The 19,173-nt window shown below is 40.9% G+C and overlaps 1 non-coding gene across 1 annotated transcript in view; it reads left to right on the top strand.

Annotated features, from left to right (window-relative positions):
* Positions 1–3,957: 3,957 nt before the first annotated feature.
* LOC136883128 (uncharacterized) overlaps positions 3,958–19,173 on the top strand; it is a 40,611-nt gene continuing 25,395 nt past the window's right edge. Inside the window, exon 1 of the transcript XR_011018851.1 lies at positions 3,958–4,238. This is a non-coding gene — a transcript (uncharacterized protein). The remainder of the gene's footprint in view (positions 4,239–19,173) is intronic.

Genomic DNA, 19,173 nt, shown 5'->3' with positions numbered 1-19,173 from the left:
GCTACATATTGGGATAGAGAGTGCTAACCCTCTCGAGCTCCCACTCATATTGTTTTGAGGTGAACTTAGTTTTCACAACTTATTCTTCCTTCACGTAATGTAAATTGTTTCCTTTTAAGTCACCTCTTTAGTATGGGATTAGCCCTTGTATTAACGGCCTAGTGCCAAGTAGGTCTTAAACAAAGTGTATCAGGAGTGCAAGTTCGCCTCCTCTCAAATTGTTATTTTAGAGGTCATGTAATCAACCTTCCTTTCATTTAATAGACCTCAGTAGGTTGGGTATTTTACCCCTGTGTATTTGTCCTTAGAGGACAGCTTGAAGGTTGAGTTTGGTGTGGCCTGTAATTGGCTTAAATTTTGAGAGCAGATTGCTCTTTTGGAATTTTGACTTTTGTATGCCTCGAGGAGGCTTTTCTGTGTAAAGAGGAGCTAGTGCTCCAGGGCATGATTGGGGCCTTCTGCCCCTTGGTTGAATTTTGTATATCGTAAGGTTGGGCTTCTAGCTCAAGAATAGTGTGTTTGGCTCTCGGAGCCCAAATCCTGTAATCTCTGTAATTGTACATTTCAAATTGTGTTTCGGCTACCAAGTACCTGTTCTATGTGTTATTGCTTAATCTTGAAAAGAAAATATAACCTTGTTAAATTTTAAATTAATTTTACTTTTGTAGCTTGGGACCCGTTCACACCCGCACCTTCTTTCACCTCTAGCTACCGCTAAAACACGGTAATAATAATAATAATAATAATAATAATAATAATAATAATAATAATAATAATGCTTTTACGTCCCACTAACTACTTCTTGACGGTTTTCGGAGACGCCGAGGTGCCGGAATTTTGTCCCACAGGAGTAAATATCGACATGAGGCTGGCGTATTTGAGCACCTTCAAATACCACCGGGCCGAGCTAGGATTGAAACTGCCATGTTGGGGTCAAAAGGCCAGTGTCTCAACCGTCTGAGCCACTCATCCCGGTGCAAATAAATAAATAAATAAATAAATAAATAAATAAATAAATAAATAAATAAATAAATAAATAAATAAATAAATAAATAAATAAATAAATTTAACCAATTAATTATATATACCCCTGCTACCCATCCTCATAGCACATACAAGATCGCTACTACTTGCTGTTGCGCAATACAAATCGGTTAGCCGTGACGAATGACATTTTGTGCGTATTTCCGCAAATAATTTTGTTAATAATTAAAGAAAATGGAGGAAAGATTTACGAAGCTTATAACACAACAGGAGTAGTATAATTGGATGGTTCTGGCGCCTCCTCCCGCGGGAAATTTGAATTCTGGCGGGAAATTTGAATTTTGGCGGGAAATTTGAATTTTGGCGGGAGATTTGAATTTGTAAACAAAGCCACGTGCTTTTTGACAGCTGTCATCGACAACAACGCATCGCTAACCTCACTGCTGCCATCTTGACAGGCCTAAACCTCAGTAGTGCCAACTTAACCTAACTAGCGTGAGGTAAACAAAGCCACGTGTTTTTTAACAGCCACGTGCTTTTTGACAGACAACAACGCATCGCTAAACTCAGTACTGCCATCTTGACGGGCCTAAACCTCAGTAGTGCCAACGTAACCTAACTAGTGCGAGGTAAACAAAGCCACGTGTTTTTTTGACAGCCACGTGCTTTTTGACAGACAACAACGCATCGCTAACCTCAGTACTGCCATCTTGACGGGCCTAAACCTTAGTGGTACCAACTTAACCTAACTAGCGTGTGGTAAACAAAGCCACGTGCTTTTTTGACAGCTGTCATCCGCCATCTTTAAACCACAGAGCACTGTGCTGCCCTCTTTAGCTACTTACCTTTGAAATGTGGTACGTCACATCTGTCATCCGCCATCTTGCATCCGAAACCTCAGTGCTGCACTCTTTAGCTAGATACCTTTGAAATGTAGTGTATTTTCGTACTAAGCAAATCATTTGAAGTGTTGCCGAGTTAGCTATGCGATATGTGCACAGTGTGTGTGTGTACGATAGACATGAATTCATTACCAAGGTTACGTCTGTTCTCCTTATGTAATGCCATGTATGTGGTAATCTAGAATTTGATGTACTAATACAAGGATCATTAATATTGTAGATTCCCCGTAGACTACATGAATTCATCCTAAAGACTTGCAATAATTGTACCCTAGGCTAAAACCACGTGGATGTGTTAGCGTGTATGAAGTGGTAGTTGTACAGCAAGAACGTGTAAAACACTTGAAAGAGTAATACAGTATATTATCTTTATGTTAATTTTGTACCGGTGTAAATTGTATTGTCAAGTGTTGCATACACTGGATTCATGAAATCAGCAAGATATGATGAACATTTGAAAAAGTGAGACATCAGAGGATCGCTAAGTTATAATATTATGTTTATTTTAGGAAATTTTGAAGTGTTAAATATTATCTGCTGTAATTAAGTTGTATGTGGAATCATTGAGATAACAAACAGTCATAGAAGAGAGCAAGATATAATTTTGTAAGATATTGTTTCATGTGTTATGTTGTACAATGACGGAATTTAGAGCTGCTTTACACACAAGTGTAAACACAAGTGAAATGTAAGTGGCAGAGTGCAGGTGTGAGCCCTCAAGTGAAGTGCCACTTGTATCGGGCTCAGAGGGGCGAATGTGATGCTTGGAACATCACAGCATGTACTAAATGATCAAACTGTGTAATTAATTGGAAATATGTATATATTTAATCAGTGATACATCATTTTAAATTATTATGATTATATATAGGGTTTTTATTCATCCATGACACATCATCTCATTTCTTTGTATCACGGCTATAACGTATCCTGAACGAACGAGTTCTTAAGTATAGTATTACATCATTCGTATTAATAGCTTGCAGTAAATTTCCAGTAGCCGAGGTCAGGTGACCGGACTCACCATGCTAATTTTAGTCCATTACCAGGAAATGTACGTCATCAAGATTGCAAGAGACCTTGCCCTTTCCATACTCTGAAGACACAGTTGAAGCCTTCTTAATGCCTACTTTTCGAAGCTCGCTACCTGACGCTTTGATTGCCCGGGAAAGTTCAACCTGTGTGAATGGACGTTATGGAACAAGATGATGGATATACAGCAATGGATAGGAGAAGGGATAGTACATCAGATCTTACTGGACCATGTGATATGGTTGATGGAGGGAGTCTTTGGAGACTATATACATCAACGACAAGAGCTGGAGAGACAATCCTATCGTACAATTCTAATCTATCATTACATCGGAGGAGGGCTGTACGTCTTACATCGGACAAGGTCTTAACTGCTGAAGATCTTAACTTAGTTCACTTAGCATCTGAGTAGAGCACTACTCAAAATTACTCTCATTGAGACCTGATTATCTCAATGACGAGAGTTAAAGTCAACGAGAGACCGGTTTTGACTGGTATAGGACAGGAGAAATTTTGTTATGTATTTAGTTACGCTACAGTTCTGTAATACGGAAGAATACAAGTGTATTGTCTCCATGAACGTAACCCAAGGTGGTTTTGCTATTGAAATTAGGACTCATTACAATTTTTGTAAGGAGTATTGCGGGAAGTGTTAAAGTCAGGAAAATCGTAGTACAACTAGTGGACTATGCACGAATCAGAAATAGGACTGGTACCAACAACGGGTAATGACGACGCCTGTACTAGAGTTCCATCAAAATCAGCTGCTATAGAGATCGTATCCAGGTAACGGTCTACAAATGGTGAGCTAATGGCATAAATTACTGCAAATCTCCGCGTAGCAGTTCATTTTCTTCAAATTTATTTAATTCAATTTTTCTTTTGCTTCCGTAAGTTCAGATTTGATAAATATGCCGTCACGTTATTCATCCTAATAAATAGTTTTTTAATTGACATTTTCTGAAATTCTTATTAATGATCGTTAACTTCCAAGTTAGGGTGTACTTAATGGTTAGTGTTCCGTCACCCCACCTCTGGGAGCATATAGAGTCTCACAGTAGATAGAACTCAGCCGTAATTTTCAAATCAATCACATTAAGAGTGTAGACTGATACAAAATTGTGTTTTTCTTGCAGTGGCTGAACGACCTTCGAGAGAAGGTGACGTTACACGATGGCTGCCCCATTCCAATCGTGCTGCTGGCTAACAAATGTGACATCCATGGCACAAGCGTTCCTCATGACTTAATCACCAAGTTCTGTAAAGAGAACGGTATTGCTGCTTGGTTCTTGACGTCGGCCAAGGAGAATGTAAACATTGGTAAGATCTCATCATTCAATCACGATTTAATTCTGTCGCCAATAGTCACCCTTTCACAGGATGAATACTTAAAAGGTATAGAACTAATGTATTGTGCAGAGCTACAGAGGTCAGCTGATGCAGAGTCGCCACGGCTGGCCCGTGGTCCGACAGCTCTCCACTCCGACCGGACAACCGAGCAGAGGAGGGGTGCCCACGGTTCTACGCCTCTGTATTCGGAAGACGGAGATGGGCCGGTCCCATCCGTCGGCTGTCCTGAGAATGGTTTTCCATTCTCCTGCACTAAGGCGAATGCCGGGACATTTCCTAAGATAGGCCACGGCCGCCAACCCTGTCACTTTATCCGCACATCTCTTTCACTGTAGCAAATCTCCTAGCCTGAGAGACGGCGCCACTATCTAGGAGGCCCGCCTCGCCCTTCAGGGGAGGAATGAAAACATTTACTGGTAGTAGTATAGACCAGTGGCGATTCGCAGATAAAATTGCTGACAATTCAATGTAAAACCAAGTTCATTAAAGAAGAGCGAAGCAGACAATTCATGTACCCCACCAGTGGCTTTCTTCCTTGAACTTATAATCTACAAAGAAACTAACATTTATCGTCAACTTTCATAAAATTACACTGACTACATACGATAACAACAAACCAAAACGAACCGACATTTCCAACAATTCCGGCTACTCGATTTGCCATCTTTGAACGATCGAGACTAGCATTAAGGTCTGAGGATTGGAGTCGGTCTTGTTGTAACTATGTTCCAATGGTTTGAGTTTCGTGAGCGACGCAAGTGGCACTTGGTGGTATTGTTAATGATTAACGTAACTTAACATAATATAACCCCGATAAGGTTTATTGTTCCAGGAAGCTCTTTCGATTGTCACTTAGGTATTTGTATCTACGGTACTATGCTTTCCTTGTCACCTCATTGACGCACAAGATATGTTATCATTTTTAATGTAGGCCTACTTTTATGGTGTGTTATGTTCTAAAACCAGGGAAGTAAATCACGTTTTTAGAGCGTAAGAGGACGCACTGTTATTAGCTCGTTGGGAATTAGTAGATGATTCAAGTAAAGACACCACGCGAGGCCCTGTGTGGACCATCAATTTTGGGGCCCCTACCATTTCATTTAGGTACAAGTCTCAATTTCAATTTAACGTCAGTAGCATTATTGTAATCAACGAACGTACCATTTCCACTTCTATTATAACGTCTATAAACTTAGAGCCATTATTTTAGAAGCCTTTCTCGTGGACAGTCGAGATTTTCTTCTGATGACGCAGAGCACAGTTCTCTGCAAAACGTAAAGAATTTCGCCTTATTTTCTTGACACGGCATAAGCCCAAAAAGCCTATACTGTATCATCATGTCTATAAGAAAAATCAAGTCTGGTTTTATAATCAATCCAACCATACGATTTGAAACAGGCTCTGAACAGTTACAAGAAGTTGACCGTGAGAAGAAAAAGATGAACCAACAGCAGCATATTTTAGAAAGAAATACATGTTAGAAAAGTCTCTATCAACTTGGCATAAAGGAGGCGTGTAAAGGGCATTTTAAGATGAAGACGACGACATTCATTTTATTTTGCTTACACAATAATCTTCTACTAGATCTACCTACAGCCCTTTATTAGAAAACATTCCAAAGTGCCTCTTCTGATTTGTGATCACACTTCTCACTGCAACAAACTCTTAAATTGGTATGTGTTGCAGTCACGTCTTCACACATTTCTCACGCATAAATCGGGCATTTTAATGTATGAACTTAAGGCTGGATACGTAAGCAACGAACAGGATGACCTTCTGTCAGTGAAGACTTATGATGTTAATCATCAAGTTGAATCTTCTATGTTCGCGATTACGAGCGTAGTCAGAGAGGAGAGGGGGAGATAGAGCAGGTGTACACGAGAAATCATACTCATTAGAGTATATAGAGTTAAGCAGAGGGCATACGGCGTATTACACTAGTATAATATAGGTCGTTGGCATATACTGTCAACTATAGCCCCGCTTCAGAGCTAACTTTTACAGAACGTAGGTACAGTACCATGCCTTTGCTGGCGAGATTTATTGTTTACAGTGCACTAGGTCTTCTGGTATGGGCTGAAATAAACTTATTTTCATTCACCTGTCACATTCCCATCTTTGGCTTTGATACTGTATGAAAATGACTGAGGTATGGGCGATGCTAGTAATGCTATCAAATACACTGTAGAAAATACGTGCCGTTTTGCGAGATATTGCCAACGCACCTAGCGGGACGGCCTTGAAACTGAGTGTAGTAGTACCACCGCCGTCTCGATCCTCTTATACTGCCTGCTCTATGCCACTATAGTAGGGCCCACGAGAGTTGAAGTCTGACAGGTGAGCGGCGAAAGCTCTAACTACGAAGTACGCTGCGTTGTCATAGTTAACTCCATTTGCGGCCTACCACCCTTTCAGACAGGCCGAGTGTTTAATAAAACATGTAGGCCTAGGCCTAATGCAATTCATTTACCCTTGACCGGTTCCTAAGCTCGTGTTAATAATTCCAGCATTTAAGACAGAACACGACATTGTCGATATATATAAAAGATTTCATAATCACTTACAAAAACATCAGTTTCTGACAATAACCTCAACAAATGCACATGTTAATTACAGTATAGAACAACACTACCCACATTGATAGTTTTTTATTATTTAACGCCGATTGTTAACGGTACTTGTACAATTCAGGAATAAACTACGGTATAATGAACACAATAGGAAGACGATACTTCATCGAGAAAAGAAATCAGTCAGAATATGAATGACAATAATGGAATTAAGGAGACATTTAGACTTTTCCCCGTAATTGCTCAGAAAATAGCAATAAAATGTACTGAGAGCAAGCCAACCCACGTGGTGATAGCGTCCTAAAATGTTGCAACTCTGTTATCGTTGCCATAGCAACAGGCCATTTTCGAACAGCGTTAGTCAACTTTTTCTCGCCGGTGGCGCTAAACGTCAGACTTCAACTCTCGTGGGCCCTACTGTAGTTTAACACAGGAAGGTGCGACTACCAATAGTTCTCCAAATCGCCGTAAGAGTGCAGCAGTAGACGCACAATCTTCGCTGTCAGTGCATGAATGTGTGTGAAAACCTGAGTTATTTTGTACAATGAGTAAACGTGTCTGGTCACTTTCGTTTGTACAAGATATATTTTGAATAGAACTGTGAAATGAATTAATTATGTTATGTTTCTAGATATTTCAAAAGTGATTTTAAGGTGTTGGTACTTGTTTCTTTCCGTTCGTGCAAGGTATATTTTTCGTAGAACTGAAACTTCAGATTCTTTCCCCGAAATATTCAACTGTTGTATACCATGTTGCCAATCTCGGCAGGGTTGTTCGCAGCCAGAAAATATACGACTCCATGAAATACCGTCTAGAAGAAAATTGAGAGAAAAGCGGCTGTCGGCTTTATCTAGGCAAGGACCTAATGAAGGAAGTAATTGGATATCCTCAGATTACTCTCGCATCTGTGCCTTCACACCTTATTTCAGATTTTGATGGAGCCTCCGCGGCTCAGGCGGTAGACGCCGGCCTCTCACCGCTGGGTTCTGTGGTTCAAATCCCGGTCACTCCATGTGAGATTTGTGCTGGACAAAGCGGAGGCGGGAGAGGTTTTTCTCCGGATACTCCGATTTTCCCTGTCATATTTAATTCCAGAAACACTCTCGAATATCATTTCATTTCATCTGTCATTCATTAATCATTGCCCCGGAGGGGTGCGACAGGCTTCGCCAGCCGGCACAATTCCTATCCTCCCTGGTAGATGGGGGCTTCATTCATTCCATTCCTGGCCCGGTCGAATGACTGGAAAAAGGCTGCGGATTTTTTTTCCAGAAGGTGATTAAAGCCATGGAGGATAGTGGATTCCTTGTGATAAAAATTGTGACGGACAATCACAAAACGCCTTCATGTTTAGACATTTTGGACAACCTCAGATCTCCAGACGATAATATTCCAATCAAACTAGAAACAGGAAATCAAATCCTAACTTGCGGGTACTAGGTTCGTGTTGTTGAAGAGAGGATGGAGTGTGACATTTGTGTCAGCAACATCTCACTGCCTAGAGCTTCGACACCTCTAAAAGGAACTGATTATACATAAAGACAGAGGAGGAGTTCGATACCCAAATCCTAGTTTTGTTGCTCTGGTGAAGCATTTCCAAGAGTTCGTTTAAACTGATGTGTCCTATTGTCAAAGTCGTTCAAGCGTATGAGCGTAATACGAGGACTTGCGACGTCTTCCCTTTCAGAATACCGGGCGAGTTGGCCGTGCGGTTAGGAGCGCGCAGCTATGAGCTTGCATCCGGGAGATAGTGGGTTCGAACCCCACGGTCGGCAGCCCTGAAGTTGGTATTCCGTGGTTTCCCATTTTCACACCAGGCAAATTCTGGGCTGTAGGGCCTACCTTAATTAAGGCCACGGCCGCTTCCTTCCCATTCCTAGGCCTTTCCTATCCCATCATCGCCATGAGACCCATTTGTATCGGTGCGACGTAAAACAAATATTAAAAAAACTTTCAGAATGTGTTTTGTTACAGTGTGAGGTCAAAGAACATCAGCAAAATGTTAGTGATATTATCCTAACCAAGTTCGTAAGACCTCTATTATTTGATATTGCGTTGGCAAGAACACAAAAAGTACGGTACCACTCCAAGCCTTCGTCCAGGAAAATCTTTAAATTGTGCATGAAGAGGCCAACTGCGACTTCGTGCAGGTAATATAGCCGATATTTAATATTACTGATGTAATTTACGAGTTTCAGTGAACATATGACCATACTGCATAGTGTTTTGTAGGCTGTCGTCATTAGAATAAGTTTAGACCATTGTGCATCTATGTCTGCCATCTAGCGGAGAAATATTGTCGCAGCGTAGTCGCAAAAAGGCTCGCATAGAGCAGGCAGTATATAGTGATGGGCTAGCGACGGAATCGAGTAGAATCGAGTAATGTGCTCTAATTTAAGGGTCGTATTCATGAACGAGACTTTGACTTAGACTAGACTTAGAAGGCGGTAAGTCGCCATTTCCATTTCATAATCGCTACTTGGAGGTAAGTAAACTTAGATGGCGACTTTACTTCCAAGTCGCCGATGTTCCGTACATAAGTAGACTCTGAGATAAGAAAAACAATAAAATGGCAGATATTGCCGATGTAGTTAATTTTGTAGACGAAATTGAAGAGATCCAGGAAATTATTTAGTACGTTGTGCCGAATCCTCGGCGTATTATAAGAGATGCACGGAACCCAGTTCAATTTTATACAGAAAATGAGTTCAGAAAACGATATAGATTCGACAAACGTACAGTATTAGATGTACTAACGATGTTTGAAGACGAATTACAGAAACATAATAATCGAGGATCACCCATACCTCCAATGATACAGTTGCTAATTTTGTTAACTATTTTTGCTATTTGCTTTACGTCACATCGATACAGATAAGTCTTATGGCGACGATGGGATAGGAAAGACCAAGGAATGGGTAGGAAGCGGCCGTGGCCTTAATAAAGGTACAGCCCTCCAGCATTTGCCTGGTTTGAAAATGGGAAACCACGGGAAACAATCTTCAGGGCTGCCGACAGTGGGGTTCGAACCTACTATGTCCCGGATTCAAGCTCACATCCGCGCGCCCCTAACCGCACGGACAAATCGCCCGGTCGTTAAGATATTATGCTACAGGTAAGAGTAAAATTATTGTTACTATAGCGCACAGTTTTTCACTTTCTACTCATCGTGTTATCTAGTTAGGTTAAGGGATGATCAGTACAGATTAATGCATCCTTATGGTAAATACAATAGCCTTTCACACTTCCATGGTTTTCAGGTAAATTCCAAATTGATTCCGCTGATTTACGAGTATGTAGAATAATCAGAAGAATATCGATCCCGACTGCCCGAAAGAGACCACAGTTTGTTTCGTTCCCAAATGAAGCTGAATGTCGAAATAATGCGCGACGTGTGTATGAAAGATCCCGTTTCCCTGGAGTGGTTGGAGCTATTGATTGCACCCATGTATTTGTATTTATTAATGAACAAAACAGGCGTTCAGCCCCGAATACATGTTCACAATAATAATAAATAAATAAATAAATAACTAATAATAAACTAATAATAAACGCAGTCCAACCCAAGCCACCACTCTCCACCACATACAAAATAAAATGAAATGAACACCTCATCAGCCTGTTCTATGTTTACAATCTGCTGCTGGTGTTGCAACTTGCTGCTTGTTATCACTCACACGTACCCACTCATCACGCGACCTTCTTGCTTCAGCATTTTCATCACCTCTATTGTTCCCTGACCTACTCCAAAATAAGCTACACCAGCAACATTACACTATTGCATACCAAACCAGCCATGACACTAACATTGCATTCAATCTTTCAGATTCCACCTCCTATAGTACAAGTCTAAATAATAACAACAATATTCCGTCATTGCATTCCAATCCATCATACCACAGCTTTTACCAATCAGCGTTAACATTGCTTCATATCATTTCACTCCGCCACAACACTCCATAATAAAATCACCTCTCCATCCCCCAAAAACTTCGACCATGCATAACAAATACCAATCACGCCTACACCAACACCTCTCCAACATCACACTCCTTCCTCCTCTCCATACAAACAAACCACAATTTACAAAATTGTAATAAAATCACCTCTCTCCAGCTCCAAAAATTCAATACTCATACCAGACACCAATACAATAATACCCCCTCCCAACTTCCACGAATTCGGCCGTAAATAAACCATCTCAATACCATACCATACATCACCTAATCATACATACTAAGCCTCCAATGCTTCCGACACCATATCTCAGCAATACAACACATACCAACACCTCTCCAACATCATATTTCTTCCTCCTCTCCATACAAACAAACCAAAATTTACAAAATAGCAATAAACTCACCTCTATCCAGCTCCAGAAATTAAATACTTATACCAGACACCAATACAATAATACCACCTCCCAACTCCCACGAAGTCAACCATAAATAAACCATCTCAGTACCAAACCATACATCACCTAAATACTAAACCTTCAATACATCCCACACCACATTTCAGCAATACAGCACCAACTCCACATTATATACCACCTCTACTTATATCACCACTTCTCTCACACTACATTCCAACGATATAACACTTTTCCAACACCACATTTACCACCACTCCTCCAACTCCAAATATCACAATAAATATATCACTTCACCATTACCACATCTCAGCCTTCACAAATTATTTACCATCATAACCTAATGAAATTACAATGAATAACCAATACCAGTCACGCATATACCAACACCTTTCCAACATATTTCTTCATCCTATACCACTTCTCCATTACCATATTTATACCACCACTCCTCCAACTCCACATATCAACAATAAATATACCACTTCACCATTACCACATTTCAGCCTTCACAAATAATTACCATCATAACCTAATAAAATTACAATGAATAACAATTACTAACATATCATAAAACAAACAGACCATGCAATCCTGTCCTCTTACCCAACTCCGCCTAACTAAGTACTCAGTCCCTATATTCCCTAATCCATTAGAATTTTAACATACTATCCCCTTCCCTTATACAGATAACTATTCCACCCCCCTATTCCCCTGCCCACCCTCTAACTCACTCTCCTTCATTTTACTCTCGCAGGCCTTTTTTGTCGCACAAAAATACCTGTTCAATTCACCCCCTTTTTCCCATTGTTTAATAATCCATCTCAGTATTGCGTTCTCATCCCCTCTCCCCAGTATTTCCCGATGCTCGGCACTCAATAATCCATGTCTTAACCCCCTCGTTACCTCACAGTCTCTTAGCAAGTGAAACTCATCATTCACATCTCCACAAAGTACACACCTTGTCTTATCCCTGCCCTGTAACCAGCCTTTATTCCTTGGCAGACCTAAAAGCCACCACATCATCCCATATCGTTTTGACCTATCAACGTATCTAATATTCAACCCTGCTATCTCCTCTATTTTCGTCAAAACAGTCAGCGAATTTCTTAGTCTGCTTTCCCCCAATAATTTCTGCCTATGGATATCTCTAATTCTCCTTTCCAGTATATTCATCCCTCTCACTTCTGTCTTTGACCAAACCTCCCCCCACAGGTGTCCTAATCCTATCCTCTCCAAATATCCCTTTATTTTTTCTAACCATCCACCCTTATACATGCTCTTAAATTGCTGTACATATGCTGCCTGTAAAACTCTCCCACCTTCCTGTCTTTTTAAATTCATCCAATATCTAACTATTCTTTTCACACCCTCTGATTCCAAATCCTCCCCACACATTAATTCCGCCCCTACATTTGCTGTACACCTCGGTAAGCCCATCACTAACTTGGCAAAACTACTAACAATCCTTCTTAGTTCCTCTCTTTTCTCATCCAGCCCCCAAACTTCTGCTCCGTATAATACCCTCCCCACGATTACCGACCTGAACACGAGTCTCAGTGTTTTGTAACTGATCCCCGGGTACTTGAGTAGCAAATTTCTGACTGAGGCTAAGGCTGCCAATCCTCTATATTTCACTCTTTTGATCTGGTCACTCCAAGTTCCTTTATCATTAAAAATAACTCCTAGATATTCCAGCTTCCTTACCTGTTCCAATCTTTCTCCCTGAATTACCCAATTCCCTTCTATCTTTCTTCTTTTGTTCACCTGTACTACCAATATTTTAGACTTATTTCCATTAATTTTCAATCCCCATTTCCTCGCAAATAGCATCACTGACTCTAAGGCCCTATTCATCGCCCCTGAAGTTAACGTCATCAATAACACATCATCCGCAAATATCAGTCCTGGCACTTCCAAACCATTAATTACTGGTACAGCCCAATTTTCTGCCCCAAACCCCTCTAAAATATCGTTGATAAATAAAATAAACAGTATGGGCGATAACTTGCATCCTTGTTTTAAACCCACCTTGGACTCTAATGGTCCACTCATTCTCCCTTCTCCCAATTTTACACAAAACCTGACGTCCCTATATATTCCTTCCTCAACATCTTCTCCGAAATCCCTAACCTTCCTAATTTCTCTAGTAGGGCCTCTCTATTTACCTTATCAAAAGCTTTCTCAAAATCTATTGCTGCTACATAAACCGTACTTCTAGCCATATTCTTATACTTTTCTAAAATAGTCTTTACTATCATTATATTATCCACTGTTCTTTTCTTTTTCCTAAATCCCCCTTGGTAATCTGTCAAAATTTCATTTTCTTCCGCCCACCCGCTTATTCTGTTCGCTAGCACCCCAGTATATATTTTACTCAAAGAATCCAACAAAGATATACCCCTATAACTGTTCACATTGTTCCTACTACCCTTTCCCTTGTATATAGGGCATATAATTCCTGTTTCCCATTCCCTAGGGTAATTTCCTCCCTCGAATATCCTATTGAATAGTTTCACCATGCCCTCTATCATTATCTCATTTTTACTAATTTCCTTCCAAAACTTATTATTTATACCATTACACCCCCCGGCCGACTTCGCTCTGGCTCTGCTTATCACTCCCCGGATTTCCTCTCTTGTGATTTCTTTATCCAAGTCATAAATTGCCACTCCCCTATTCCTCCAAATTACTTCTTCTCCCGAACCTCTCCATCTACCACCCCCCTTTTTTCCTAGTAATTCATCGAAGTGCCTGACCCATTGCACTTCCTCAATACTCGTTCTCTCCATATTCCTTCCACCCTTAATAATTCTATTAATCTTATCCCAGACTCTCTCAAAATTGTTAGTCTTGCAGTCATTATTTATGGCTTCCATTTGTTCCTCTAACCACGTCTTTTTTGTCTCAGAGATTTTCTTTTTATACTCCTTCCTCAATCTACAGAAAAACTCCCTTTCTTGGCTCCCACCTTTCCTTCTATATTCTCCTAACGCATCCATCACCTTCCTCCGCAATCCTTCACACTCCCTATTAAACCATTCTTCTCCCTCTTTCTTATTTCCTTTTCTAGCTTTCACCTTCTGCGCTATCATCTTTATTGGATGTAGCAACAATTCCAAGGCTTTATCAGTATTATTCTCTTCTAACGCCCCTTCCCACCCATATTTCAGAAGATGTAGCTCCTCCTTTACTACCCTATTCCAATCCCGGCCCACCTTCTCTGTCCATTTATACTTATTATAACCCCTCCCTCGTTTATCCTTTGTCTCATTTTCCTTCATTGTACACTTCTCTTCCTCTCTTTTCAGCATAACCCTCACCGGGAAATGGTGTGACTCAATCCAATCTCCTATTTCCATACTTACAACTTCCTCAATCATCCCTTCCGAGCTCAAAACCATATCTATCACACTACCCCCTTTCTCCGTAACATATGTCAATTTCCCCGTCCTGTCACCCTCTATCCACCCATTCAGAATATACAAGTTTCCCACAGCACACATCTCTAGGAGCTTCTCTCCATAACTATTTGTAATTTTGTCCTCACTCCTTCTGCTTTCTAACAAACACATTCCATCCTCCCTACTATAAACTGGGCTCTGTTCTCCTATTCTCGCGTTCCAATCCCCAAATAACAACATATCCTCCTCCCCTGGATACATTCCCCTTATCCTACCAATATCCACCAATAACTCTTCAAAAAAATATTTATTTGCATATTCTGAATTACTAGGGTGGCAGTAAACAAAAGCTAGATTTATTTTCTTCCTCCATCCCTCTCTCCCTCCCAAATTCAATCTCAGCCATATGGTTTCCATCATATCGGTCTCTATATCCTCTACTCTTTCACTAATTTCTTCCCTAATTAGAACTATCATCCCTCCTGGTGCTCGTCCCTTATTCCTCTCTTTTCTTCTATATTTATATTTTATCTCAAACCCCTTCCATGCAATCTCCCTCCCTGTTTCCAACCACGTCTCCAAGAGTGCCACAACATCGAAACTTTCAATTACTTCCCTAACTTTCTTGTTTCCTAATTTGCTCCTTACTCCTTCAATATTCACACATCCTATCTTCCAATATTGTTATAACTTTCCCTCCCTCCCTTCTAGGTCTCCCCCTCTATTCTTACTTCTAGTATTTATCGACCTCTCTCCCTCTGTATCCTCCATCCCTTTACGTACTTTTCCCCATATGTCTTTTAAGCTCTTACTCCTGACTTTACTCATAATTTTTTTACCTTCTTGTCGATCTGTCTCCTCTTGACCTTTGTTGTTCACTACACCACTGCACCCTGTACTCACCCCTTCTTGCTGCTCACCCCCACTCACCCCCTCACTATTTTGGACTTCTGAATCCACCTCCCTTTGTCCTTTCTTACTCACTGCACCTCTACACTCTCCTCTCCCAGTTTCTTTCGACCCACTCTCACCGTCCACTTCACTATCTTGGTCTTCTGTCTCCCGGCTGCACTGCCCATTCTCTTCCGAGATGCCCTGCTCTCCTGCCACGTCCCTCCTCCTCTTCTTTTCTTCTTTCTTCTTCCCATCTTGCCTTGTCCTCTCACCACTCTCAACCCTCTCGTTTTCGTCCATTTCCTTTAGCTTAGTCACTGAATGAACTCTGACCCATCGCCCGTTTGTCACCTCCAACCTCAGACCTCTTATTCGGGCCTTTAGCCCCTGGTTCCTCGCTCTCCATAGGTGCCTATTCAAGATCTTCGCGTTTTCACTTCCTTCTCTTCCCATGTCTCCTTTCACCCCTATTTTCCGCCCTTGTAAATTCTTGCTGTTCCTTAACACAGAATCTGCCATTAAGGTTGAGAACAATTTAACCCTAATTGGCCTCCGACCTTTGATTTTACCAACTCTCTCTACATCATCAATGTCTACCTCACTAAAGTTTATCTTCATAACATCACGTATAGCTTCCACCACCTTAAATATCAGCTCAATCTTGCTCTCTCTCGCCCCTTCCTCAATTCCATATATAAATATGGCTTTTTTCAATCTCTCCTGCCTGTACCCCTCCGCTTCTTTCTTCATCTTCATCACCTCCTCTTTCAGATGTTTCACTTCCCCTCTCAATAACTCGATTTCTTTCTCGTTATTGACCACTCTCCTGCTCGATTCCTCTGTCTTCGTTTCAAGCCATTTCTTCATGTTCCCTATCTCCCTTCTCTGCTCCTCCATCATGTCCTTTATTTCCTGCACCTTATCCCATTGACACTTCTCCTGCATAACTTCACTTACAACCACCCTGAGTGCGGCCAAATCCTCCGTACTATATTTTCCACTGGTATTTGGGCCTGGGTTTACTTCCACCCCCCCAATAACCAGTAACACTGCTATCACTGTCACCACCAGCACCGCTTCACTCATTTTCAATCCGTCCGTCACCAATCCACTCCTGGCCTCCTTCTTCTGCCTTGCCTGCCATTTCCCAATAGCGGCCCGGTACTGTTCAATGCCGACCATGTTTACAGCACGCACTTCGCTACGCAACCTCTCTCCTCGACCGCTCGAGCTAGACTGATTGCACCCATGTACCAATAATAAGTCCAGGTGGCAACCATGCTGAGGTTTTCCGTAATAGGAAAGGGATTTTTAGTTTCAATTGCCAGGGCATGGTCAAACACCAGATGAACTTTATTGATTTCCATTTCAACTATAGGCTATCTTTCTTCTCTTTCACTAGTTCTAGTAACACCTCCCTTTCATAGTTGTTGAAGGCTGGCAATTTTTTCTTTCCATCCATCGTCGAGAAATAAAAATTAACTGTATTAAGTGGATTGGATTGAGTTTAGAGTCTATAACGCTATCTATAACGCAGGAAACAGCTGAATTTCTTCTTCTTCTGCTACTTTATTGAGAAAAAACATTGAGTGATGGGAGATGCTATACTGCTCTTCATTGTTTTCATTGCCAACTTCATATCTAATTCTTCACATCGTAACTTACCGAAGTCTACTTACGCCAGAGTCTACTTTGTAAAAGTTGCGTCTATGAAACAGACTTCCACGAAACTCAACTAGTGAACTTACGTAAGTCGAAGTCAAAGTCTCGTTCATGGATACGACCCTTAGAATCGGTATTACTCGACTCCAGACTCGAGTCCAAGCATACTGGTGTCGCTATCTGTGGACATGCCTTAGAACTAAAATCTACTGTACTGGAGTGCACGGCATTCAGGGTCACCCACAGAATATTTTTGTGGTGTGGAGTGCAATGTTTGCTGCTGATGATTGATGTTGTTCAGTCATCGGTCGTCAATAATTCGATTGTTATTGTTACCGTGTTTTGGTGGTAGGTAGAGGAGAAAGAAGGTGCGGGCGTGAATGAGTCTCAAACTACGGAAACAAAGTTACTGTAAAATTTAACAAGGTTATATTTTCTTTTCAAAATTAAGTAATAACAAAGAACAGGTACTTAGTAGCCGAAAACACAATTTGAAATGTACAAGTACAGGGATTACAGAATTTGGGCTTCTAGCCCTGAGTTCACATTTCTTGAGCACTTAGCCCAACTTTCCGATATACAAATTTTAACAAAGGGGCAGAAGACCCCAATTAAACCCTGGAGCACTTGCTCCAAATTACACAGTAAAGCCTCCTCGAGGCATACAATATCGAATTCAAAAGAGCAATCTGCTCTCAAAGTGTAAGCCAATCACAGGCCACACCAACCTTCACCTTCAAGCTGTCCTCAACGGACATAAACACAGGGGTAAAATACCCAATCTACTGAGGTCTATTAAACGAAAAGCAGGTTAATTAAATGACCTCTAAAACAATTTGAGAGGAGGCGAACTTGCACTCCTAATACACTTGATAAAGACCTACTTGGCACTAGGCCGTTGATACAAGGGCTAATCCCATACTACAGAGGTGACTTAATAGCAATTTACATTACATTACGGAAGAATTGGTTGAGAAAATAAGTTCACCTCAAGACGATGTGAGTGGGAGCTCGAGAGGGTTAAGCACTCTCTATCCCAATATGCCGTTTGAAAATAGAATAGATACCAGTAGTTTTTACATTTTTAGAAAAAGGTTACATGGTTGAACGCTTAGAACCCGCCCCGAAAGTTAAACTGCTGAGCTAGCAAAGAAAGAAGTTATTAATCGGCCATTACCTTATTGTTGACCGCTGCCGAGGAAAGAGGCGCTTCCCGCCTCCTGCTATGAACTTTACACACTGAAAGATGGAACAGAAGTGGCCCGGAGACCCAAAAATCAGCAGTTTATATCCTCTCGTGGAAGATTCTAGGCGTTAGGGGAAAGAAAACACCCTCCCACAAAGATTTTATTGGGTAGGACCCCGCAACAGATACAAGTTGGGGGAAGATACCCCTGATTGGCCAGAAATTAATAGAAGAATTTCGGGATTGGATACATTCATAACAAGGGGGAAAAAGGGGTAAATATTGCCAACTTAAACAATGACAGAAAGAAATTTAACAAAGAACAAACTTTTGAAATTAAATTTTCTCCAACAAAATAGTTCTTTGACTCCGCACTAGGTTGCACTATTGTAGATCTTCAGTAGTGTCCTCTAGAAGAGAAAGTTCACACTTCTTAATACAAGCAAAACAAAAGTACGTCGAAAATGACACAGTTCACAAACTCAAAAATTTCCAGGTAGTGACATCTTCTGAGAAATTTGGAATTTAAGACCGTAGATAAAGTTCAGAATTCCTCCAGAAGAGGAGTTTTAAATGGCGCAACTTTTAAATAAACGGTGTGGAGGTGTACCGCCCGGTACAGACCTCCCCCCCCAAAAGTTCCTCCAAGGGGTAACACAGAAGAACATAAACTTTTGTTTGAGAATAAGTTCCAAGTTTTGATGTTGATATTCAGATAACTTGCAGAAGTATTTGAGAAATTTCTTAATTCGGTTCCAAAATTTTGTTGTTGCAGGTGAAGTAAAGTCTTTCTGTTTATAGAAGTTGAATTTCTGAA

This window comes from Anabrus simplex, chromosome 11, assembly GCF_040414725.1.
Source record: "Anabrus simplex isolate iqAnaSimp1 chromosome 11, ASM4041472v1, whole genome shotgun sequence".
Classification (NCBI taxonomy): domain Eukaryota; kingdom Metazoa; phylum Arthropoda; class Insecta; order Orthoptera; family Tettigoniidae; genus Anabrus; species Anabrus simplex.
The sequence above is the reverse complement of the archived record's forward strand: the minus strand, read 5'-3'. Positions and strand labels throughout refer to the sequence as shown.